The sequence below is a fragment of the Alligator mississippiensis genome, chromosome 1, assembly GCF_030867095.1.
Source record: "Alligator mississippiensis isolate rAllMis1 chromosome 1, rAllMis1, whole genome shotgun sequence".
Lineage (NCBI taxonomy): Eukaryota > Metazoa > Chordata > Crocodylia > Alligatoridae > Alligator > Alligator mississippiensis.
Genome location: NC_081824.1, coordinates 342,502,671 through 342,527,357, shown reverse-complemented (window position 1 = coordinate 342,527,357; position 24,687 = coordinate 342,502,671). Strand labels below are relative to the sequence as shown.

Below are 24,687 nucleotides of genomic sequence, written 5' to 3'. Positions count from 1 at the left end.
AAGGCTGGCCCGTTAGATTTACAATCAAGTCTGATCAGGGAACCCTTCTACCTAATCTTTCAGACAGCTCTTTACAACACTGTTGTATTTGTTGCCTTTCAATCCACCCTACAGGGTGTAAAGCAGTGTCTGTTAGTCCACCTGGATAGTGTTTCCTTTGTTACCATGATATGTATTTTTCTTGCCTTATTTTAGCTTAATTTTCAGTTCTCCATGACACTCTTAGAAATAAACGCTTATTTCATCTGCTGTGATGCATCACATGAAAAATCTTCCTGCTACAATCACAAGTCTAAATTGTCAGTGGTTGTGTAGGTTGCTTTTTTGTTTTTTAAAGCGTAATTTATTTTAGGTTCATGAACAGATGTAGACATATTTCAGGGCTTGCTCCAGCTTTAGAGAGACGATCCTATTTACTCTCATCTTCAGCCAAATGCAGACTGAAATTTTTTGTTGATGTTGCGAGTGACAGAACTACAGTTTGTTACACTAGCACCTACAGGTCTCAGTTGGGGGAAAATGCTATGCATCAACTAGGTGCAGGACACATGTGCACACAATTTTAGAAGACACTGCCTTTTCCAGACAATTTAAAACCTATATGCCTGTGCTTTTAACATCAGTATACAACTACATACAAAAATACTCCTTTCCATAAATTAGTGTAGAATCTCTAACAATAAGAGTACCCATGCAGATTACACCTGTGCTGGTGGCAGTAGAAGTACCTGGCACACCATTCCCAGGTACTCGCATGCATGCACCTAGAACCAAGGTCTTTCAGGCATTGGTGGGGGGCATGAGAAGTCTGCTCTGCTTTATTCTGCCAGGTGGGTATGTAACCTAAGTCCACAGTCAGATCTCCTCTACTAAAAGCCTTCACCTACAATTCCTCTTGGCTTCATTTGGGTTTTCTTAGCTGCATAATCTCAGTGAAGCTGTCTTATCAGTAAAAGTGACCATTCAAATACCTGACTCCTGGCCCAGAATATAGCTTTCAAGGTGAGTAATACAGCCCTAATCTGGCAATGGAAGCAGATTGGAAACCAGTGGAGAAATCCTCGACCTCAGTTTCCAGTCACCTGTTTCACCAGCTGGGGCCTCTGCTGGGTCCCATCCTCTTTTAGCTCTTGATGCAGAAGGTTCTACTGGGCTGTCTGGGCCTCACAGAGTAGCCTAAGTGCCCTGTAGGACTTGATACCACCTTGACTACTGTGAATGGATGCCACCAAATAGGTCACAAAATAGCTGTCAGGGCTAGCTTTTTTTTTTCAAATCACATTTGACTAAGCCAGGTAGACCCTTTTTACAGGTCAGCCAAAGTCTCCTGTAAACTTTATAAAACTATATATAGATAAATATTCTTGCATAATTTAAAAAATATAGAGCGAGAATTAATGAAAGAATTCCTGCCAGACGTTTGTAATATAAAAATTAGGAGGGGGCTTTTTCTTTATTCCCCCACTTTTATTAATAAAGGCCTGTATAAGAACGAGGTCGCCAAGTCTGGTCTGCTGCTTAAATTTTAACGGGTACAATAAATTACAAGGTTAAAAATAATACATGGGTGCTACACAGACAGAAAATAAATAGAATGTACCTCAAACTTTCTGTTGTGGTTGCTTATCACTGCTCCACAGTCATAACCTTTTCCAGAGGAATATGTTAGGTGTAACGGGGTTGATTTTTAGATAAGCAACAGGAGCATATGAGTTTTGTCTGAGCTATATCCTATGGTTTGTCATATCTTTTCTCCACACAGAACCTTTTATATCATTTGTATCTTGGTCACTAGCTTCATATTCCTTAAAAATTCAATGAAATCGTTCCTGAACTAGCATGGTCTTTCCCTTGATGCTAACAGAGTAATTAGATCTTTGTGTGTTTTTATTAAACAAAAATAATTTATCTGTAAGAACTCTGTAAAGCATTATTATACTTTCTTGTGACTATCGTTTCTTCTCAGTGCCAGAGTACTTAACTTTGAATCCTTAAGGGGTGAACAAAATGGGTCACAGCAAGAAGACTGTCCTTAGTGCTTGAAAAGGAGCGGATCTCTTCCTGGCAGTGAAGGTAGAATCTGTTTCAATCCCCATAGTACTTTCTTTTCACTGACTTTGAATAGAATTGACCACAAGATGCTGCTGATGCATTCTTGGCTGATATAGCTTGAGTAAAGGGTGCACCACTGTATTAGCTCCAGTCATTTTTCACCCACAAGCCATATGGTAGGGATGTCAAACTCGGGTAGCTTGGAACTGGTCCACAGGCCGGATGGATGGAGTGGGGCTAGCTCATGAGTGAGGCCAGCCCAAATCGGGCCCACCGGCCCCCCACATGCCAGGTCCAGTTTCCGTGGTGGTCACACTGGCCAGTCTGACTGCACTGCTCGTGGCACCTGCTCTGGTTGCATCAGGATGCAAGTGGTATGTGGCTACTGATCCATAAGAGGTCCTGGATGGGCTGGAGTGGGTATTTCATGCAGCAGTATCCCAGACCACCCAAAGGAGGTCCTGGATCTGGTATGTGGTGGTGGTGGGTGAACCCAGACTGGCCCTGTGTGAGGCTGGCATAGGTTGATGGGTATCGTGGCTTCATGGGCCCTACGTTTGACACCCCTGCCCTGGTGAACTCCTTTGCCAACAGTATTCCCAGCAGTATATTTAATTTCTTGTAGGAGCAAAAGCCCCATCACATGCATGTCATAATGACCACAGAAGGTAATTACCCAGAAGGAGAGCGCCTGACACAAAATGAATGAAAGGTACAAGTCTTGTTGATAAGACTTTAGGCTGAGATTTTGGAAATGTTGCAGTTTCAGTTCCTGACTCTGCTACAGACTATTTGTATGCCCTTTACTGAGTCGTTTATGGTTACAGAATGTCTCACTTCCCTATTTGTAAAATGGCATATGATTAATCCTTTCTTTTTCCGTGTTTTGCCTGTTTTGCCTTATTGGATTGCCTGTCCTCAGAAGTAGTAGGGTCTTTCCCTTATTTAGCATATATAACACCTAGAACAAGGGTAGGTAACATTTTTTGACCGGAGTGCCAAAAAAACCTACAATGCCTTTGGAAGGTGCCAGAGTCCTGGCATGCCAGAAAAACAAAACAAGGACAGGGGGTACATGGCAGGATGTCCTGCTCATGCCCCTAGCCCCCCAGCCCAGGCTCCGTGGCTATCAGAAGCTACCCAGAACCTGGGTCAGCTGCAGCCTGAGTCTGCTAAGGGAAGGAACACTTTTCCTTTTCTATTGGAGGCATCTGTCCACAATTATCAAATATTAGAGTCCAGGTCAGCTCATCTACAAGGTCCAGACAGCGCAATAATCAGATTAGAACTGTATTGCTTATTTTTAAGAGCCATATTCTGGTTCAGGACTCAGCTAAACGAATGGCCACATCTACTGATGAGAAGCTTCATGCTCAGATTATGCAGCTAAAAAGCCCAAGTGAGGCCCTTGGGAATTAGAGGTGAGGACTTTTAGCAGAGGGGATCCACAGGAGAACAGACTAATGTAGAAACCAACATTTAGAGCACTCTTCAAACCATTCCCTGTTATAAAGCACTTCCACCATAGTTGGCATGATATTGATTTAAAAACCCACTTGTTTTCTCGGACATTCTTTCAGCAGAGAGAGAAGAAGACCTGTCTGAGTGCTCTGCCAGGGACTTCACTATGCAGCTTTCATTTGCCTGGAATGGCACTTGGGTACCATTTAGAGAGGTGCTCCAGTAGCTTCTGCGATTAAAAAAAGAGAAAGAGAGAAAAAAAAAGGTCAATCTGTTGCACGAGTATCAGTCCTCTCAGGCTTTTCACTACCTCTTCTGCAGTAGAAATCTGCAGTTTTGCCCACTCTTAGACCAAGAAATAGGTTAGGTAGCCTGGAGGCTTATCATGACTACTTCATTAGGGTGACTAGGATAGGACTCTACATCCCTTTGGGATGCCAATATGATCAGAAGAAACAGTCATATGTATGTAGCCTGGGTGTACTGGGGTATGTACTCCCTTCTCCAATTGAAGGGATTGTTAGCTGGCAAGAGTGCTGTGGGTGAAACTGCAGGCTGTGCAAAGCTTCCCTCCGTCCCTATAGTGATAGCAACTGATTGAAGTGACACCAAAAGCAGCTCTTTCAGAAACAGAGCACTGTGCATCCCTTCATGTCAGAAAGTCAAGCAGACAGGGCCAAGGTATAAGACAAAAGCCCAAAATAATCTTACACTCATACTCCTTGATGAAGCTTCTGCTCCATATCCACAGGTCAGGTAAGTCCAGTTTTTTTCTACTCTCTCTGTTGTGATGAACAGCCTACAAACTTCTGGTTGCTCCCCCTGTTAGTAGTCGAGTCTTTCCCAGCCTCTCAGCTTTTTTCTCTGGGCAGCATCTCCTATTTCAGCCAACCTCATCCCTTTGTTGAGAGTCTTCAAGTTCATACGTCTTCTTTGATCCTAGGCTTAGCCTTAGGAAGAGTACCTCATTTTCACATGGAAAAGAGGCCAATATTGTCTTAAGTCCACGTTTTCATGAAGTGTCAGCTGTCCTCTAACTTCTTGTTTATTGCCGTTCGAGACTTCTAAGATTGTCCTAATTAGCACATGAAAACTAACATGTGCCAAGCTAGATCTACTGAGGACTAAGGAAAATGGGGAAAGTAAACATTCAGCATCATTAGTACAACTTTGCTTCAACTGCAGTGATACTACACGATCTCACAGTGGGGTGGTGTCGTTTAAATACTTGGATTGGGTAGATGGGAGTTATGTAATAGATTGGGTAGATGGTTTTATTTAGTAAGCTGTTTGGTATCACAGCTGAGTGGGTTTAAAGGAGCTCTATCAAAGAGAATAGACTGTACATTTGAAAGAGCTATCCAAATACACTGCAGTAGCCTGCTAAAATACAAAAAGAAACCCTGCTGCAACTGCACACCCCTGGAAGTTATCTACCACCCCACACTGGAACTGATCAGAAGAATCACCAAACAACTACAGTCTGTATTTGACAAAGATCACACCTTGAGAGAAATATTCCTAATCCCTCTGCTGCTGGTTTTCAGAAAGTCCCTAACCTTTCCCAACTCATTGTCACAAGCAAACTTTCCACTGCCCAGCAGACATCAAGTAGAACAGAGCTTTGCCCTGGCAGGAAATCCGTAACCTGTCAGCACACCTCTACTGCCACTACCCACCCCCCCAACACCTGCCATAAAAAAATATGAGAATTTGTGGTTTTGACTCATGCATGTCCCAAAATGTAATACCTAATCCAGTGCACCAAGTGCCCTCATTGCAACTATGTGGGTGAAACTAAACAGGAACTGTGCACCAGAACAAAGTCTTGCAGAAAAAATATAAAGGATAGCGATATGCATACACCATTAGGAGCACATTTCTCTCAGAACAGTGACTCCCTCTCTAACCTCACTGTCCTCATGCTCCATGGAAATCTACCTAAAACCTTTAAAAGGCAAACTTGGGAGCAAATATTCATAAGCTGGCTGGACACTAGGAACCAAGGGCTAAACTTTGATATGGGTTTATGGCATGTTATAATTCATCCAACTCTTGAATTCTTTCCACACAAGGAAGGTGAGATTGACTCTCCTCCCTTTTGATAGGCTTCTTTTCTTCTGCTAATTGAGTTTGCTACCCCTAGGATTTTCTCTCAGCCCCTCCCCTCTGCTGTGCTTCACTATTCTGTGCCTGGATTCCTGTGATTCGTCATTGGCAATCCCTCACAGTCAAGGATGATTGTCTTCTATGATTGCCTTATCTGTTGGTTTGAAGGTGGATCACTAGGTCTATTTGGGATCAAGAGGTTCTTTTGCAACTTGGACACGTGTTTCTGTATGGGGCGGGTGGTTTTTGGTTCAGTCTACGATACGCTGTTTCTGCCACTGCCACTTTTCCATCTTCTGTTGTCATGAGGTTTCAAAGTACGGGGATCCTTGCAGCAGACTCTTCCTCTACTTGGGGTGGCCCTGGGTGATAGTCTCCCATAAATTGACATCAATGTTATATTTTTTAAAGTTGGCTTTGAAGATATCCTTGAAGCGCTTTCTTTGACCTCCTTTTGAGCATACGCTTTGACTGATCTGGGAGAGTAAGACTTGCTTCTGGATCATAAGTCTGGATGATGTGGCTAGCCCAGTGAAGTTGATGTTGAATGATCATTACCTCAATGCTCATGGTGTTTTCTTGCGAAAGGGCACTAACATTGGTACGTCTGTTTTGCCACTGGATTTAAAGGCTCTTTCGCAGGCAGCATTGATGAGAATTGAGGTGTCTCCTGTACGTTGTCCACATCTCAGCTTCCTATAGTAAGGTAGGGATCACAACAGCTTGATAAAACATGAGCTTGGTTTCAAATCGGATGTCATGCTCTTTGAACTCCCATTTATTTTCTCAGTCATCCAAAGGCTGTACTTGTACATTGGGGTCAAATTAGGGACCTGATGAAGAATGTCTTTTATTCAAAAGCTTGTCTAACTCTATCCTATCTATGTTCTTGGTCCGGTAAAAGATATCAACCTAAGAAATTTTTGCCTCTTGCATAGTTTCTGGAACGTCACAGCTACACTGTCACTCTTACATTACTAACCTAAAAAAGTCATAATTCTACTTTTTCTGTTTTTTGTTTGGCTGGTAGCTCTTTGGTGAGATGTCTTAGTGAAAATCTGTTAATCTAGTTAGATATTTACTAAATTTGGGAGAAGTCTTTTGATGCAAATATGTTGACAGAGACCAAAGGCTTCTTTTCTAAACTATTTAGGGTGTTTATATCAGATGGCTGATATGCATGTCTTCAAATTCTAATGGTAATTATTTTGGCCATCCATTTCTGCTTTAAAGCATATTCGTCCTACCAAGGAAAGATAAATGCAAGCTTGAAAGGTTTTGCTAACCTTTGATAACACCATCTAGTTGTCCCATTGTTCTTTTTCACGGTATGCTCTTGAGCTACAAATTGTTCCAGAAGGATGCATCTATCAGAGGGATTCTCTGGCACTAGTCTGTCACTGAGCTGTGAAATAAGGAAGGCAGCATGATTTTGTAAATTTGGAGCTGCTCACTTTGCGTATCATTATATGCAGCTGCTGCCTTTTAAAAATGTGTTGTTTTCTGGGGGAAATTACCCATGTAAGGCCCTTCTCTCTGTTTAACTTCTGAGGTGTGTTCTTCAGGTGGAGCAGCAAGTTCAAGGGCCCCATGGCCTCTAAGATGCTCTGTGTCAACTCCACATAACTTGGTTTGAAGGACACTGAAGAAAGCAAGTCATAGGAAAGGCAGTGGGATCTGTCCATACGTGGCTCTTGTGGTCCCAGAACAGTACAGCAAAGTAGCTAAAGTAAAGATTTGTTTACAGCGACTGCATTATAGCTCTGCGGTTGAGGAGACAGGCTTACAGTTAAATTCCATAGCGGTTTATGCATTATAAAGACATAGATAAATCATAGAATTCTAGAAATTAAGGATGGAAGGGATTTTAGGGTCATCTAATCTGTCCTCTTCCCCCAATGCTACATCAACTGTAGCTAAATCATCCCTGACAGATCTTTTATAACCTGTTCTTACAACTCACTAATGTTGGAGATTCCATAGCCGTCTTGGGTAACTTGTTCTGCTGCAGACTTACAGCAGTGATTCTCTACCAGGGTACTGTGGTTGAAATCCTTTCAAAGGTACCATGAAGTGTTAGCAGCACTGCCAGGTGCACAAACATGATTCACAAGATGAATCCAAAGATTTCAAATAGGAATTCACGGTATTAAAAATATTCTGAATTACTGTGGTCTTTCGGAGTTCTTTGCAACAGAGGAATTGCTCTATTCTTTTTTAGTAGTCAAAAAAGAAGTGAAAACTAAGAGGTGGCATTTTCCGAAGGGTGCTTGTAGTCTATTGAGGGCCGCCTTTAGTCTACAAATGAGAACCATTGCCTTACAGTCTGTGAGATTTTTCCAGTTTGTAAGATTTTTCCTAATGTCTAATCTAAATTTCCCTTGCTGCAATTAAAGCCCTTTACTACTTGTCTTGTTCCCAGTGGACACAGTTTACTTTAGTTTATGTTTTGCTAGAGTCATCTTGGTTTAGGGTATTTTTGTAAACTACTTGAATTCTCCCTCTCTTCTTTGTTACATATCTGAGCTCGCAGACTTGTGCCTGAATAATGCAGTTGATATCTGCAGTATTAAACATGTGTGTGTATTGGATGTCTGCAGTATTAAACATTGGCACAATTTAGCAAAGCTTACAGAGTAATTTTTTACATTTATAATAAAAAAAAAAAATTTTCTGAAGAGAGAATTAACTCCATAGCTTTATGGTTTCTAACTACCCCAGCTGAACTGAAGCACCACAGAGAGTATACAAGGAGAAGGGAAGTTGGGGGAAAAAAAACCCAGCACAACACTAGGGCAGGCTTTGTGCCTGCGCCTGTGTGTATGTTCAGTGGCCGGGGGGGGGACGGGGACGACAGTGAAACTTAAACTCCTCCTGCAGATCTGCATCTGCTGTGAGTCATTGCTATGACTCACATTGTCAGCGTTCACTTTAGCTAGCATTCAAATGGAGCAGCTCTGGCAGTGGAAGAAGCAGGCTAGTATTGATTACCTGCTGCAGCAGACAATTGTGCCGAGATTATTTTTTTTGCAGCCATTGCTGAAACTCAGGAGGCTCTGCTAAACGACATCAGGTTATTTTCCTATTTTTTTTAAAGAAAAGGTAAGAAAGCCTGTTGTTCATTAGAGGGGGAGAGATGCAGAAGGGAGACGGCTAGCTTGTAAAGGTTGAGTTTTATACTGCATTGCTTATCCTCAGAAGATGCTGGTCCTTGCAACCTTGTTATTGTTGTGCATCATCTCTACTGCTTGAAACAGCACACAGAGAATCATATGGCTAATGGGCGGTGCATGCGCTACGAAACAACATAATGATGCTCTCATTGACTGGTACATCCTATGTTGTGTAATGCATGGCAGCCATGTTAAGGGTAGAGAACCTCTTTCAAAGAAGCAGAGCTATTGTAGGTATCAGGACACCGAAACAGCTGGGAGTTTTAATATGGTGCTCTGTCTATCATCTGGAAAGCGCAGCATTTCTAGGGTCCGTGGATTAAAAGCACACTACTCACTTCTGAATTCCTGCCATTCCAGAATCAAAAATGGCATTGCCAGGCTCACTGTAAATGTCTTTTACATTTAAAATTGCATTGTGACTCTGCCTGTAATGTTCCTGCTGGGTTTGCATGCTGCTGGGTGATGTTTGTTTGTTACCGTCTCCCTTGTAAACATTGTTCAGGTTAATTTGTTTGCTTCCCATGCTTAATATCCCAGCTGTTGTTGTTTCCTGTTTGCGGCGTTAATAACACGTTTCCAGGATAGAATTGCTCTAGCTGTTGGTTATGTCAGAAGAATGGGAGATGTCCTGTTCACGGTTCTGAGATTAAGGATCTGACTTCCATTAGCTCAAATATATGAAGTGATGAAAGTTACTTTATATTTTTAAGTTGTAATTTCCCCCTGGAATTATAAAATGTTGATATTAGCAACACTGCTAAGACTCTTCATATGGTATCCTACTAAGTTTTCAATCTTTGCTGTACTTGTAACCAATGACTATATTTTACAGGTCTTTCTATTAATCTTCTGCTTTTCAACTCTAGTCATTTGTTTAACTTCATTTTGTATTTTTTCGGTGCTTTTATGCATGCATTTTTCATTTAGTTTATGCCCTACAATGACGTTGGCAATTGTTCTAAATAACCTAGTGCAGCCTAATCTGTTGTGTAATATCTCATTAATCTGAGAAAGAGAGATTTAGAAAGCTGGGTGTTCATTGGCTTGCTTTTTGACTGTAGAAGAATATCACTAATCTCCACGTTATAGTTTACACAAAAGTTACATTTTCTTTGTACCTCAAAGAAATAGTGGCTGTAGTGAGGTCTCTTGTTACTACTAAGACTGTTTTTATGAAAGATGCCAGGCTTTGTCTGTGTATCATGAAGCATTAAAAGCTATGTCCTTAAAGTACTTTTGTGGGTATGTCAGCCTTTGTTTTCCCATTGAACAATGCCTTGCTTGCTGTTTAATCATATTAATTGATCAAGTTTCTTTCTTGTTTCATATCATTTTTTATGACAAGTAAGCCTTGCATATTTTTTATAGAAATGAATAAGCTGCTTTCAGTGCACTTGAAATACAGTTAGAGCTCAGATGGCATCAGTATTAGAAAGCTGTAGTGCGAGAATTGCTTTTGGAAAGTTCAGCTCTTAGATTCCCTTCTCCCAGAGTTAGATTTCATTAAGCGAGCAACTTAATCATTTTAGGAGCATTTTTACGCACTTGAAATACTCCTCTGTGTGTAATATTATAAATGCAGGCTAACTTATCCATTGTCAGGATGTCCATGATTCCTCAGTAATGAAACCTACTGCTATCCCACTGCGCGGTGGAAACGAATATCTGAACTGATCAAAAGAAAGCATTCCTATTTTTACCACTGATTTGATTATTTTTGAGCCAATGTTGTATGCACTGAGGTATAAAACCTACATTTCTCCACGTTATGGTGTGTGTGTACCTGTGCATGTGCCTTTTCGTATATTTGAATATTTATATGTCTATGAGCGTGTAAAGTATACACCTTTTAGAATTTCAATTTGTAAATGAAGTAAAAAAATGGTAACATCTGGTTGTTTTTCAACTGGGGTTGTATAATATATTAATACAATTCAGACCTGGTTAAATCATGAAAAAGAAGTGAAAATACATATTTAAGAGAAACAACAATAGTTTTTTTCTGAATGGATACATGGTTGGATGCAGCCTTGCCACTTTTTGCCCTGTTGTTGAGGTGCTGCCAGAGTCCTGTATTAACTCTAGGACCATTTACTGCTCTTTCTCATTGATGGATTTGGTGTAATACCCCTAGATTGAAAAGAACAACAGTTTAAAAAGAATGACAGAAAACCCCTGTAGGGCACCTGGGCAGTGTGTGTAATGAGAGTTGAAAAGCTACTAAACATAGAAAGAAAGAGTTACTGAGACACAAGTGTCATTAGGGCTGGAGTCTGAAGCTTTATTGACATCTTCAAGGCATATTAATATGTTTGTAACTAAGAAGTTAATTATTTAGTTACAAATGTTTTATATATTTTCTTACCACAGTCTTAGAAGAATTAAACAACAACAACATCTTCTGTTGGCATGGAGAAGAGAGCTGTATCTGATGTTTATGTAGCCAAGATGTGTTGTAAACATAACTGATTTGGTTAAATATATGCCATCTGCCATGTGACTTCAGGCCTGAGCTAGAGCTCATTGAAATTAGCCTTTGTGCTGACTTCCATTCAGCTTTGCATCCAGCCTTAAAGGAGGCTTAAAGGACCATTTCACTCATTCTTTCGGCAGGAGTTGTTTGGTGTCTCTCTGAGGTCATTGGTTAGAGTGGAGTACATGAGGCTGGAAGTTCTTTCCTGAAGCTTATCACTTATTTCACAGTGAACCCAATAGAGGTGACCTCTTAAGTAATAAAAGGATTAAACAAAGAGGGCAATATTGGGTACAAATGAGCAGAGTTGGTGGGGAAAACACTTGGAAAGCACACCGCACCCTTCCCCTCCTTGCACAAGTCTCCAAAGAATGTTTGTGTTCACACAAAGTTGAACATTTTTCTCCTTCTAACTTCAAACTCTTTTAGTCTGTTCCCCTGACCTACCTCTTCCATTTTTTTTAGTGTTTGTACCCTCCCTTCCCCTCCCCTCTCTTGCTTTTCTCTCTCCTCTCTCATTTTCAAAAATGCACTGGTATCATCTGCCCCTTCCCATCCTTCAAAGCATTATTATAACAAGCCCACTTTGACTTTGCTGGACTCTCAAACTGCCATTCCATCTTTGGCCCGAACTACTAGAGCCCTTCAGCAGTTCCTGTTCCCTCCTTCAGCTTCCTCTGGAAACAGTTTTTGTTGAAACCCTTCCTAACTTCTTCCTGGTCCCCCAAGTCGACAGGGGCAAGGCGGGGCGGTACCTCCCTGCCTGTCTGCAAGGCGCTCTGTATTGCTCCAACTCCTGGCCTGCATCCTGTGCCCCTGTGTTTCTGGGATGCCCATTATAATTCTCAACATCCACCAGGGCCAGCTTCTGAAATCCAGGCCTGTCATGGCTCAACTGGGACATGTGGTCACCCTATCCTGTCCCCATCTTATTTCAGGTACCCTAATCTGCCTGCTGCTGTGATACAGATGAACAGATGAGTGTCTGTCTTCTCTGGCATTTGGGGAGTTAGGTGTCTGGTGATGCAAATTTCTTGAAAAATGTCAGTACTCTGCAAGTTTCATGAGTTAAGCAACTCAGCCTTCCCTTGTCAGTCCTCTGCTTCCCCATGTGTGTTATTCTGCAGTCTCGTTTCTTTCTTCACTGAGCCATGCATCTTTCTCCTTTTCTCTGTGCCTTTTGCTAGCCCAGGGGTCGACAGCCCTCAACATGCATGCCAGAGCATGGCATGTGAGGCCATTTTGCTCACCGTACCACAGTCAGCCTGGGCTCTGGGCAGCTGCCACTGGCCATGCCACCCAAGCCGCTCACAGGGCTTTCAGTCCTCCAGCCACCTGCTATGAGCAGCCCAGGCTCTGTGGCTGGCAGCCAGAGCTGCAAACAGCTGCTCTAGGCTCCAAAGTACATCTTTGGGTGGATAACAGGGGAGGAATCTGGGGCAGCACAACCCCGACCCCTCCCCTGCTCTCCACCCAGAGGTGCATGTGCAGCCACGGTTGCCACAGAGCAGTGCCAGTGCTCCTGAGCCTGGAACAGCTGTTTGCAGTCTGCCAGCTCTCTGTTGCAGCTGCCCAGGGCCCAGGCTGGCTGTGGCAGGTAGCCAGAAAGCTGCAAACAGCTGCATTGGGCTCCTCAGCCCTTGACCGGCTTCCTTAGTGGTGGTGGCTGCTTGCTCACCTCCAGGCAGATGGCAGGAGAGGGTCTGGGGTTGTGCTACCCCAGACCCCTCCCCTGCCGTCCACCCACAGGGGTGTGTGAAGCCATCACAGAGCCTTGCATCCAGTTATTTTCTGGAGATAAAAAGTTATTTGTTTCTTTGTTGCAGATTTTTTTGTTTTCCAAATAATCCTACCTGTTTGTATCGGAATTATTCCCTGGGTTTTAAAAGAAAGGGAAGAACTGCTGCTCAAGCATTGTCATTTTTAGTTCCCCACTGTATTCTGGAAGAACCTATTTCAGGGGTAGGCAACTGCCAGCACAGGTACCACAGCATGGCACTTGAAGGTGTTTTGCTTGGCACACGTGTCTTGGGGTGGATGGTGGGAAAGGGGCTGGGGCTGTGCTGCCCCAGCAGTACAGCCCCTTGTGGCTTCCCCACCATTCACCCCTGGTATGCCAATATCTTATAAATCATCACTGCCCTGAGACCTGGCATTGGCTGCAAATGTTTTAAAGCAGGAGTAAGGCCTCAGCTGTCACTTTGAATAAGCAGAATGGGAACCTCTCTGTTAGGTGTAGAATTAGTTCTGTTGTATCTCTACTCTTGTCTCCAGGGGTGCCCAGCACAGGAGTTGTTTTAGGGGGTCAGACTGGTGGCAGCTGATAGGCATAGTTGGTTAAACCTATGTCTGTTTTTTCTTGCAGAGCTCAAACAACAGGGGTACAGAAACTGAGACCCTGCTTAACTCGCAACATTTCCTCTGTCTTTGTCTTGGTGTCAGCTCCATGTGTGCAGGTTAAATGAGAATGGAGATCTCAGTATGATGATACATTATTTCTGTGCTGAATGTTCCCTCTCAGGCATCATTTCAGTTTGGTACTTCATCTTTTAAAGCAGCAGAATGCTTCTTGAATTTGCTGTTCAGGCTTTAGGGGACGATAGTGAACTGGTTAAGTACAAAGTTGCACGTGATTGGAGGTGACTTTATATGTAGGGGTGCGCTGATACTGATAGCCTGTTATTAATTGGTCATATAGGCCGATACCGATTCGATAGCCAACTTACAGGAATGCAGCCGGGCAGCTTGGAGAGCAGACTCCTGCCGGTAAGTCTGTGGGGGGAGGGGGTTTGGGGAATAGAAAGGGCATGGGGGGTGCAGGCAGATTGAGGCCCCCACAGTGAGGGAGGGAGTGGGGCTCGGTCAGGAACTGCCCAGCCAGGGTGGTGAATGCGACCCTGGTGCCAGAAATGGGACAGAGCTATGGGCAGCTTGTCCAGCTGGTGTGGGGGAGTGAGGATGGGGGGCTGCTCCCTGCCACTGTGTGTACCCCTGCAGCAGATGACCCGACCTTGCCCTGCATACAAATCTGGCAGCTCATGCCTCCCCTGGGGGTACGCGCACAGCAGTGGGGAGCCACCTTCCCCCCCACCCCTCCCCTGTGCCCTCTGGACGAGCCGGCCACGTGTCTGTCCCACTCCCAGCCCTGGGGTTCCATTCACTGCCTTGACTGGGCAGTCCCTGCCCCTGCCTCCCTCCCTCCGTCCCCGTGGGGACCTTGATCTACCCCCCCATGCTCCCCTCCCTCCTCCCCCCCCCCGCCCCAACTTACTGATACGGCACTGCTCTCCACACTGCCTGGCTGTATTCCTGGCTGTGTGCATGCTGCAACTCTGCGCATACATGCAGCGTTTATCAGTGACATTATCAGCTATACCAGCCAAAAAAAGCCAATTGCTGATGATGTTAATTTTCCTTTTACTGGTGTCGAGAGAGAAATATCAGGAGGACTATGGCTCTTGTAAGGTGCCTGTGCTAGGAAGGTGCATAGTGCCATGCTATACAGTGTCAGCAATGACAGCTGTTGTGCAGAAGCACAGATACTTTTACTACCATATAGTTTTACATAGAAAAAATATGCAGCAAAACGCTTACTGTTTAACAGTAAGCTGGATGTAGTCCAGATGCAACCAAAGTTCCTTTTAAACAGGTCTCTTAGAAATGTGCAGAGCAGATGGTTGTTGGGATCAGGTTTAGCTTTCTATGCGTTATCACTACACTTCTGTGGAGCCTACTGTTCAAATGGTGGATTGGAAGAGAAGGGTTGGTCCAAAATTATTAAGTTCAGGCAGTTTGTAGTGATTTTAATTCAGACAGTGTATAGAGAATAGTCTATATAGAAAGTGACCAGTGTCAGAGTTCTTAATGTAGTTTGAGCAACTGTTCTGGCGTATAGAATATTTTGGCCTTTTTCCTAAGCTTTGTCCACTATCTTGCAAAAGAAAATTAAATGAAGTTTCACTGTATAAGAACACGAGGTCCATCTGTCACCCACTGTCATGTTCCTGAGAATGGTGAGAGCAGTGAATGATTTAGAGGGAAAGTTTTTTAAAAAATAGGGCATGTGTGGAGTGATCCATCCCTGTCATACCCTTATATGTACTAGTAGTAGAATGCACCACTTACTGTTGAATAATACCTTGATAGGAAAATTACCTGATGCCTTAACATTTATTATGTAAGTAGAGTACTTATGGAAAAATTTGATGGTATACGTTCTACAAATTTATAACTATTTGTGTTGTTTGCTTATCCAGAGACCCCAGAGTGCTTTACACTTTTTCTGTTTATAATTAATATATCTGTATTTCACTTCCATCAACACTGAAATAACCGTTGAAATATATAATAGCTATTAAGAGCCCACATTATGTTGAAATTAGGAGTGCACTGATAAAGATTTTCTTTGCCAGTACTGATAGCCGATGATTAACCACCCATATCGGCCGATACTGATCTGATAACCAATATTTAGTAATAGTGCAAGGCATTTTAAACTACTAACATAAACCTTTTTGGTTTTGTTTGTTTTGCATTTATAACACCCTTGCGCACACACGCCTTCTGCCTGCTCCCCTGCCTGTCCTCTATGAGGAAGGTGGTGACTGCCTTATTTCCGTGGACATCACCCCCTCACCTTTGGCTCCTACCTGCAGCCTCACTCCTCTCACAGGCCCATGCTGCTGTCCTGGGCAGGTGGAACAAACCCTTGTGCAGACAGCGCTTTACCCTGCCCGTACACAGCCTAACATCTCTGTGGCAGCCCCGGCACTTGGGCCCCTGCTGCGCGCAGGAGCTGGTAATGGTCCCCTTGTTGCTAAGTACCCCCTGCCCCTCCCACTGCTTGGCAGGACCTTTAGTTTGCTGCAGATTCGGGCTGGCAGTGGGGCACAGGGACTGGACTATGTTCGCCAGGTTGCTCCAAGCACACAGCCGTAATTATTGGCTACAGCAACCAAAAAAAGCTGATAGCCAGTTTCTCTTTTTGTTGGTGTCATTTCTCTTTTTGTTGGTGCTGCTTCAATAGCCAACCAATATATCAATGTACCTTTAGTTAAAATATAATGTTTATGTGCAGCATAAAAAGACAAGAAGTGAAAAATGCCACACCTAACTGAGATAGTAGAAAAGAGAGAGCTTTAGGCAGTACATAATTAGTATAGAAGCAATTGCCTTAGCACTCTAACTCAGAAGTAATTAAGCCTCCTTTTGACCTACAATTGTAATTTTTTGTTGCATTTAGGAGGCTTCAGTTTGGAGGTCTCCCAACCAAGTTCTTAATCAGCATCTGATGAAGTGAGCTTGAGTTTATGAAAGCGTATGCATCTCTGAATTAGCTAGTCTATAAGGTGTATTTCTACTTTACCTGCTTCACTTGGAGTAACATGGCTGGGCGTGTCATAACATAATGCACCATTTTACTCTGGTTGTGATCTGATGTCCTCACTTGCACCTCATATCTAATGTAAAAGAGGAGAACCCGAGTGAAGGTGTTAGCATTTTTGTTCTGTTTAGCCTTATTACCGTTCAGTACATTTACACTCATGATCTTGTTTGCGTTTAACCTTCATCTTTTGCAATAAGAAAATGCCTTTTTGTAACTCTGCATGTTTTAGCACCTCAGGAAGAAATTTCTTTTCCAAGCTGGTTTGTGGGGCTTGTTGTAACATCCCCTAAAACAGTGGCAGTCAGTCTTGAATCACTCAGGAGCAACTAACGTTCACCAGAGAGCCAGAAAAATACAACCTTGGAGGGGATTGGAACAAGCATTACTGCAGTTCAAAAGGGGGACAAAAAGCACATTTAGTTAACATTCTAGGGTGCATCCAGATGAGTGGGAAGGTATGCTTTGTGGTGCCTCAAAGGCTTTTGAGACGCTGCAGAATACATGCGGCACAGGTCGAAAGGTTCTTTGTGCTGCAAATATGCCAAAATTACATACCAAGAAGTCCCAATATCTTAAAAAAATAAATAAGTGCCCAAAAAAGCGGGGTGGTGCACTTGGCTGCAGCGTGCACCACCTAAAACCAGAGCCTGGCTAGCAGAGCCATGCTCCGACTGCCGGCCAGACTCCATGTGCCCAGATTGCCTTTGCTGCAGCCTGGAAGGTCCCCAAAAGGCTGCTGGGACTATCCCAGGTGTTGGTCCCAGCCTCCCATACCTCACCCGGGGCAATTTGCCACGTGCCAGAGAGCATGTGCAGGGGCATTCCCAAGGACAAGTAGCAACGGCACAACTATGTACTGTTGCTGTTTGTCCCTGGGGAAACGCATGTGAGCGCTTGTGGAGACGCCTCTGTACAGTCGGATCTGGAATATGCTTATTATTTATGATTGCAGGAAAGGCGTACCAAAGATGCAGTAAAAAACACAAAACCCCACCCACCATGGATACCATTTTCTGCAGAGATCCACAGGTAATAAATAGACTGAAGAGCCACATTTGCCTCCAGAGCCAGAGTCTGAGGCCTGCTGCCCTAAATAACATCTTTGTCTTTGTATACAGCTCTAAACTGTCACAGATGGCTGGTGCTCAGGTTTTACTGAACATTCACAGTGCTTCAGAAGAAAAAATAGTAGTGTGCTGAAAAAACATGGATGCATTTAAATGTGAAAATGAGTGAAACCTCCACTTAGAAACCTAACAAAGAGATGAAGGGAGGATTAATTAACTCTTTTTCTGTTAAAATCTAATTACCTGGTTTGAGCAGAAATCTGTGATAAACATTAGGCAAGAGCTGGTAATTTGATTATCAATTTCTGTGGAACAGCAAATGTTCATTTCTGCTATAAGCAAGGCACAAAATATGACTAATTAGGAAATATATCCCGACTTCATGTGTGCTGTATGTTATTAACCAGTGCTTAAATGCCTCAAATTGACTTATAGGAATCATAGCATCTGACAAAGTAAGATGTTGCCTACTAAAGCTCATGCCTTTCTGAACCAGTTAGATATGTTTAAGGTGCCACCTTGCCCTACCTTCTGCTGACTTCAGACTCACATAGCTAACTACCTCTATATGTTTCTTTATTGTTGATCAGGGAGAGGTGAAAAGGTGGAGTTTGAAAGAGCAAGGGACTTTTAGTTTAGGACATTTGCTACTGCAGTGTTGGCTTCCTCCTCCTCTACCCCACTCAGAGATAGCTTCACTTTCCTTCTGTCTGATGTGGCCTTTAAAGCCCCGTCTTGCTGGACACCAGAAGATTGATGTCTCCATACTGAATTGCAGTCTTTTTTAATGAAAAGTACAGTTTGGAGCTCCACGTAGTTTGGAGCAAGCTCCACGTAGTTTGGTGCAAGTTTCGTACCAGGTATGCCTGATTTCACATATATTGGCAACCATCAAATACATCTGTGTTAGAAGGTCACGTGGTAGAAGGTCACGGTTGTCTAGGAGCGAAAGCTGGTTTTATGAAGGCAGCCAGATAATTTCCACAAAACTTGACCTTCTTCGGAAATTGACACATTGGCTTTAAACATACACACATATTTGCCCAAAGATAACTTCCACTAATAACTGCTTAGTGCATTGGCTTTAAAATAGTATATAATCCAGCAATGAAACATGTCTTTCTGTATTGACAATGTATGCCAAAACAAACAAAGGTAGGAATTCAGTTGCTAGCAAAAATAAATTATACAAAGACCAATATAAAATGACTGAAGGAGCACTTTGGTATTTTTAAACACTAGATACATTTTTAAACACTAGATACATTTCATTTCATGGTCTTGAAAACAACTGAAACCTTCACTGAAGGCTAACTATGCCTTTCATCCTCGCTGTCAGGCAGTGTGCACGTAATTGCCAAGCCATGTGAAACCATCCTCATTGGCCGTGTGCAGTTCCTATAGTCCGCCACTGAACTTAGTCAGTGGGCAGCCATCAACTGTATGCGACAAAGTGTGTGTTTTGCCACAGCTACAGGCTGGATTGTTGTGAAGACCCCAGCAGTGGCAGTTGGCTGCACACAGACCTTGCCCTGTCCAGAACCTATTCAGCAAGGCCCACTGATGGCATGACAGGTTGAAGCCAGGTGGGCAGGCTGTAGGATCTGTGATAAGGGATTTGTTTGGTGGTAATGTTGACCTCCATTCCTAACACCAGAGGGTCTCTGCCATGTGATCCTCTTACGGCAGTTTGGACCATAGTGGGTGTTGCGATGATAGATGTGCAGCAGGTGGCCTTAAGAGATTGTCATACAGCGGCAGGCTTGGATTGGCATCGATCTTCTCCAGTAGCTTGCTAGTTCATCCTCACTGAAGAATGGCTTATAGCTAAGATACTTTGAGCTGCCCCATGCTTGAATTATAAGGTAGCTTGTGTCTACTGGAGAAAGAACAGACTTATTTTGGAAATGCTTCTCATGCATCTAGTTGCAGAAGGCAGGGCATGGTGGCATCTTAAGACTAACTTGTTCAGACAGGTGTAAACTTTCATAGGCTACAGCCTACTTCCTGAGATGCTATGACTGTTTATAGTTTAGCTAGTCACCTTTCCTTTTACTCTTGGCTTGTCCTTCAAAGATTATAGACGAGGTGCCTGTAGCTTGTGAAGGATGAAAAACTTCTTTTTTCCTCGCATATTTTCCAGGGGAGGGAGTGTACCAGCATACACAGATCAGGGTGTGGGGCCCAGGGCAAATCAGCCTGCATGGGGCCCCACCTCCGGATGTGAGGAAGCTGGTGATGGATTTGGTGGGGGGAGGTAGCGAGCGGCCGGACACACCAGATTCGGCGGTGGGGAGGGGGTTCTGAACGGCTGGATGTGAAGCCAGCGGCAGCGCGGAGTTGCTGCGCTGCTCCACCCAGCTCCATGGGCCCCCCCAAAGCATGGGGCCTGGGGCGGTTGCCCCGATTCACCCCCTCCCCACCCCCCGGGATAGCCCTGAGCACACACCGTAGTTTGATCTGCTTTTTTGCTTGATAATCAACATGTCTAAAATTTAAAAACTAAATGGTTTTATATGGATAAGAAATTTTTGACAGATTCTAGTCATCGGCAAAGAATTCACATTTGATATAGAATTAAAGAAAGAGAGGGTCTGTGTTTTTGGGTTTTTTCTGTACAGTTAATATTTTTGTATGCCTGTCAGTCAGGCAGATGTGACACATTCTCATTCAGAATTTTTTCTCCCCCATTGTTCCTCAGATACCTTACCCCTCCTGCAGTCTGCTTCACATTCACACAGCATGCTAAGGCATTAAGTTGTGTGTTAGCATAGATTCATAGATGTTAGGGTCAGAAGAGACCTCAAAGGATCATTGTGGCAGGAAAAAGTGCTGGAGTCATGTGTCCCCAGCAAGGTGCTTGTCCAGTCTCCTCTTTAAGACCCCCAAGGTAGGGGAGAGCACCACCTTCCTTGGGCGCCCATTCCAGATTCTGGCAACCCTAACTGTGAAGAAGTTCTTTCTGATGCCCAACCTAAATCTACTCTCTATCAGCTTGTGGCCATTGTTTCTGGTTACTCCAAGGGATGCTCTGGTAAACAGAGCATCTCCTGTTCCCTGCTGCATACTGCCCCCCCCATGAATTTGTATACTGCCACAAGATTCCCCCTCAGCCTTCTCTTGTGGAGGCTGAAAAGGTCCAGGTCATCAGCCTTTCCTCATAAGGCCTCCTCTGGAGGCCTCTAACCATATGAGTGGCTCTCCTCTGGACCCTCTCAAAGTTGTCCACATCCTTCTTGAATTGCGGCGCCCAGAATTGGACATAGTACTCCAGCTGTGGCCTGACCAGTGCTGCATAAAGGGGGAGCATTACCTCCCTGGTCCTATTTATGATGTGTCTACTAATGCATGACAAAGTGTGGTTAGCTCTGCTAATTATATCATCACATTGACGACTCATATTCAACGACTCCGAGATCTCTTTCTGCTGCTGTGCTGCTGAGAAGGTCATCCCCCAGCCTATAGGTGTGCTGATGATTCCCTCTCCTTGGGTGCAGCACCTTGCACTTGTGCTTGTTGAACTGCATTCTGTTGTTCTCTGCCCACTTCTCTAACCTGTCCAGGTCCACCTGGATTTGGTTTCTTCCCATCAGTATGTTTGCTTCGCCCCATAGTTTGGTGTCATCTGCAGATTTGGACAGAATGCTTTCCACGCCCTCCTCCAGGTCGCTGATGAAGAAATCGAACAGCATTGGCCCAAGGACCAAGCCGTGGGGGACCCACACTGCCCACATCTTTTGAGGTCGATACCGACCCATCCACCACTGCTCTCTGGGTACAACCCTTAAGCCAATTTGCCACCCACATGACTCTGTAATCGTCTATGGCACAGCTGTTCAATTTGTTTATAAGAATAGGATGGGATACTGTGTCGAAGGCCTTCTTAAAGTCCAAGTAGGTCATATCTACCTTGACTCTTGCATCTAAGCATATAGTGACCTGGTTACAGAACTAAACAAAGTTAGTCAGTCAGGGTCTACCTGCTATGAATCCGTGCTGGTTGCCCTTCAGCGTTATGTTACCTACTGGACTTCTACAAATGTGATCCTTGATAATTTTTTCAAGGGTTTTCTCAAGGATATTGGTGAGACTAACCGGTCTATAGGTACCTGGATCCTCCTTCCTCCCCTTCTTGAAAACAGGAACCACATTGGCCATTTTCCAGTCCTCTGGACCTTACCTAAGCAGCATAAGTGCTCAAACAGTTGTGCCAGTGGCTCTGCTATGACACTGACTAATTCTTTCAGCACCCTTGGATGGAGCTCATCCGGTCCAGCTGATTTAAACACATCCAGCCCCTCCAAGTGTCTCTTTACTAGATCGGCCCTGATGGTTGGTGGGCTGGTGTTTCTCCTGCTTCTGTCAGTAATGCATTTGGGAGATTTGTCTAGATCCAGGTTCAAGAATACAGAGGCAAAAAACTCATTGAAGAACTCTGCTTTGTCCCTCCTATCTGTCACCAACTGCCCTTGCCTATCCTGTAGGGGTCCTATGCTGCCCTGCACCTTCTTTTTGCTCCTTATATACCTGAAGAAGGACTTTTTGTTGTCCTTAATTTTTGTGTCAGCCTGAGTTCTAATGCTGCTTTGGCCTTCCTAACTGATTCCCTGCAAATGCGAGCCAAGGAGGTATGCTTCTTCTTGGTAGCTACCCACTACTTCCACAGCCGGTATGCCCCTTTTTTTGCCCTTTGGCTTTCCTGGATTTCCCTGTTTAACCAGGAGGGTTTCTTGGCCCCTTCTCCCCCTTTTCTACGCAGTGGGATTTCCTCCTTCTGTGCCCAAAGGATTGCTTCCTTGAAGAATGACCATCCTTCCTGGACCCCCATTTTGCCAATGCTCTTGATCTTTAATGCCCCACTAACTAATCTCCTAAGCACACCGAAGTCAGCCTTTCTGAAGTCTAGCACTTCTGCCCTGCTGGTTATTTTTCCCACCTTTCACTGGATAGTGAATTCAATCAATTGATGATCACTATCCCCTAGGTTGCCATGTACTTGCAGATCCCCCACCAGGTCGTCCCCCGTAGCCAGCACCAAATCCAGCAAGGCATTCCCCCTAGTGGGATCATATACCTCTTGCGTTAGGTGGAGGTCCTGTATGCAGGTTAAGAATCTACGTGAGACGTTAGTTCTGGCTGACTCATCCTCCCAGCAGATACCAAGGTAGTTTAGGTCACCCATGACAACCATAGCTCTTGACCGTACGGCCTCCAAGAGCTGCCCAGAGAATTCCAGGTCTAGCTCATCCTTCTGGGGTGACGGTCTGTATTAAACCCCCACTACCAAGTAGTCCCTTTCCCCTTGACCCCTTTGTATCCTAACGCACAGTACCTCAGTTTGGCCATCCTCTGATCCCATGTTGATTACAGAAGATGTATATTGCTCATTAACAGACAGCAACAGCCCCCCTTTTTATCCACATTCTATCCTATCTGTGCAACTTATAATCTTCAATGCCTACCGCCCACTTGTGAGTAGAGTCCCACCAGGTGTCAGTTAGCTCAACCAGGTTGAAGTTGTTGCTTGCAAGCAGGAGTGCAAGTTCCTTCTCCTTGTTCCCCATGCTCCTAGCATTAGTGTAAAGATATTTAAGCCCCGCAGTGGGTGTCCTTGGTACCCCCCTGTCCTGATATCTGTCGGGCCCCTTAGTGCTTACCTGGGCTGATCCAGAGCATGGCTTATGGTTCTCATTGCCCGCTGCATCCCCATCCCTCAATGAATCTAGTTTAAAGCCCTTTAGAGGAGATCAGAGAACAGACTCTTACCTTTAGAAAAAAGATGAAGATCATCTCGTCCCAGGATACCTCTTTCATGGAAGTGTGGACTGTGGTTGTAGAAGGCAAAACTCGCACGATGGCACCAACTCCAGAGTTGCAGGTTGACTTCTCAGCAAAAGAAGGCCTTCCTTTAACATTTCAAAATGAATGCGTTCTGTATGCCGAGCAGTTTGCTTGACTGGGACTTGAGCACTAAGGGGCCCGATAGATATCAGGACAGGGGGGTACCAAGGACACTCATTGGGGGGCTTAACTATCTTTACACTAATGCTAGGAGCATGGGGAAAGTCTTTGAAAAAATTATCAAGGCTCACATTTGTGAGAGCCCAGCAGGACAAATTATGCTGAGGGGAAACCAGCCCGGGTTTGTGGCAGGCAGATCATGCCTGACCAATCTAGTCTCTTTTTATGACCAGGTTACGAAACGCCTGGACACAGGAGTAGGGGTGGATGTTGTATACTTGGACTTCAGGAAGGCCTTCGATACGGTATCCCACCCCATACTGGTGAACAAGTTAAGAGGCTGTGACTTGGATGACTACACAGTCCGGTGGGTGATGAATTGGCTAGAGGGTCGCACCCAGAGAATCGTGGTAGATGGGTCGGTTTCGACCTGGAAGGGTGTGGGCAGTGGGGTCCCGCAGGGCTCGTTCCTTGGACCGATACTCTTTAATGTCTTCATCAGTGACTTGGACGAGGGAGTGAAATGTACTCTGTCCAAGTTTGCAGATGACACAAAGCTATGGGGAGAAGTGGACACGCCGGAGGGCAGGGAACAGCTGCAAGCAGACCTGGACAGGTTGGACAAATGGGCAGAAAACAACAGAATGCAGTTCAACAAGGAGAAATGCAAAGTGCTGCACCTAAGGAGGAAAAATGTCCAGCACACCTACAGCCTAGGGAATGACCTGCTGGGTGGCACGGAAGTGGAAAGGGATCTTGGAGTCCTAGTGGACTCCAAGATGAACATGAGTTGGCAGTGTGACGAAGCCATCAGAAAAGCTAATGGCACTTTATCGTGCATCAGCAGATGCATGACGAATAGATCCAAGGAGGTGATACTTCCCCTCTATCGGGCACTGGTCAGACCGCAGTTGGAGTACTGCGTGCAATTCTGGGCGCCACACTTCAAGAAAGATGCGGATAACCTGGAGAGGGTCCAGAGAAGGACCACTCGTATGGTTA

At 44.4% G+C, this 24,687-nt stretch overlaps 1 protein-coding gene across 8 annotated transcripts in view; it reads left to right on the top strand.

The window, feature by feature from the left end:
- INPP4A (inositol polyphosphate-4-phosphatase type I A) overlaps positions 1-24,687 on the top strand; it is a 192,594-nt gene that overhangs the window by 48,773 nt on the left and 119,134 nt on the right. For 4 of the 8 annotated variants that reach the window (XM_019485100.2, XM_019485102.2, XM_059720975.1 and 1 more), the window contains exon 1: positions 8,548-8,724. The exons of 1 other annotated variant lie outside the window; for it this stretch is intronic. The gene's annotated coding sequence lies outside the window, so the exon portion shown is untranslated. Of the gene's footprint in view, positions 1-8,547; positions 8,725-17,616; positions 17,687-24,687 lie in introns of those variants that run through there. 3 more of the 8 variants (XM_019485103.2, XM_006259341.4, XM_019485099.2) reach the window with 3 other exon arrangements.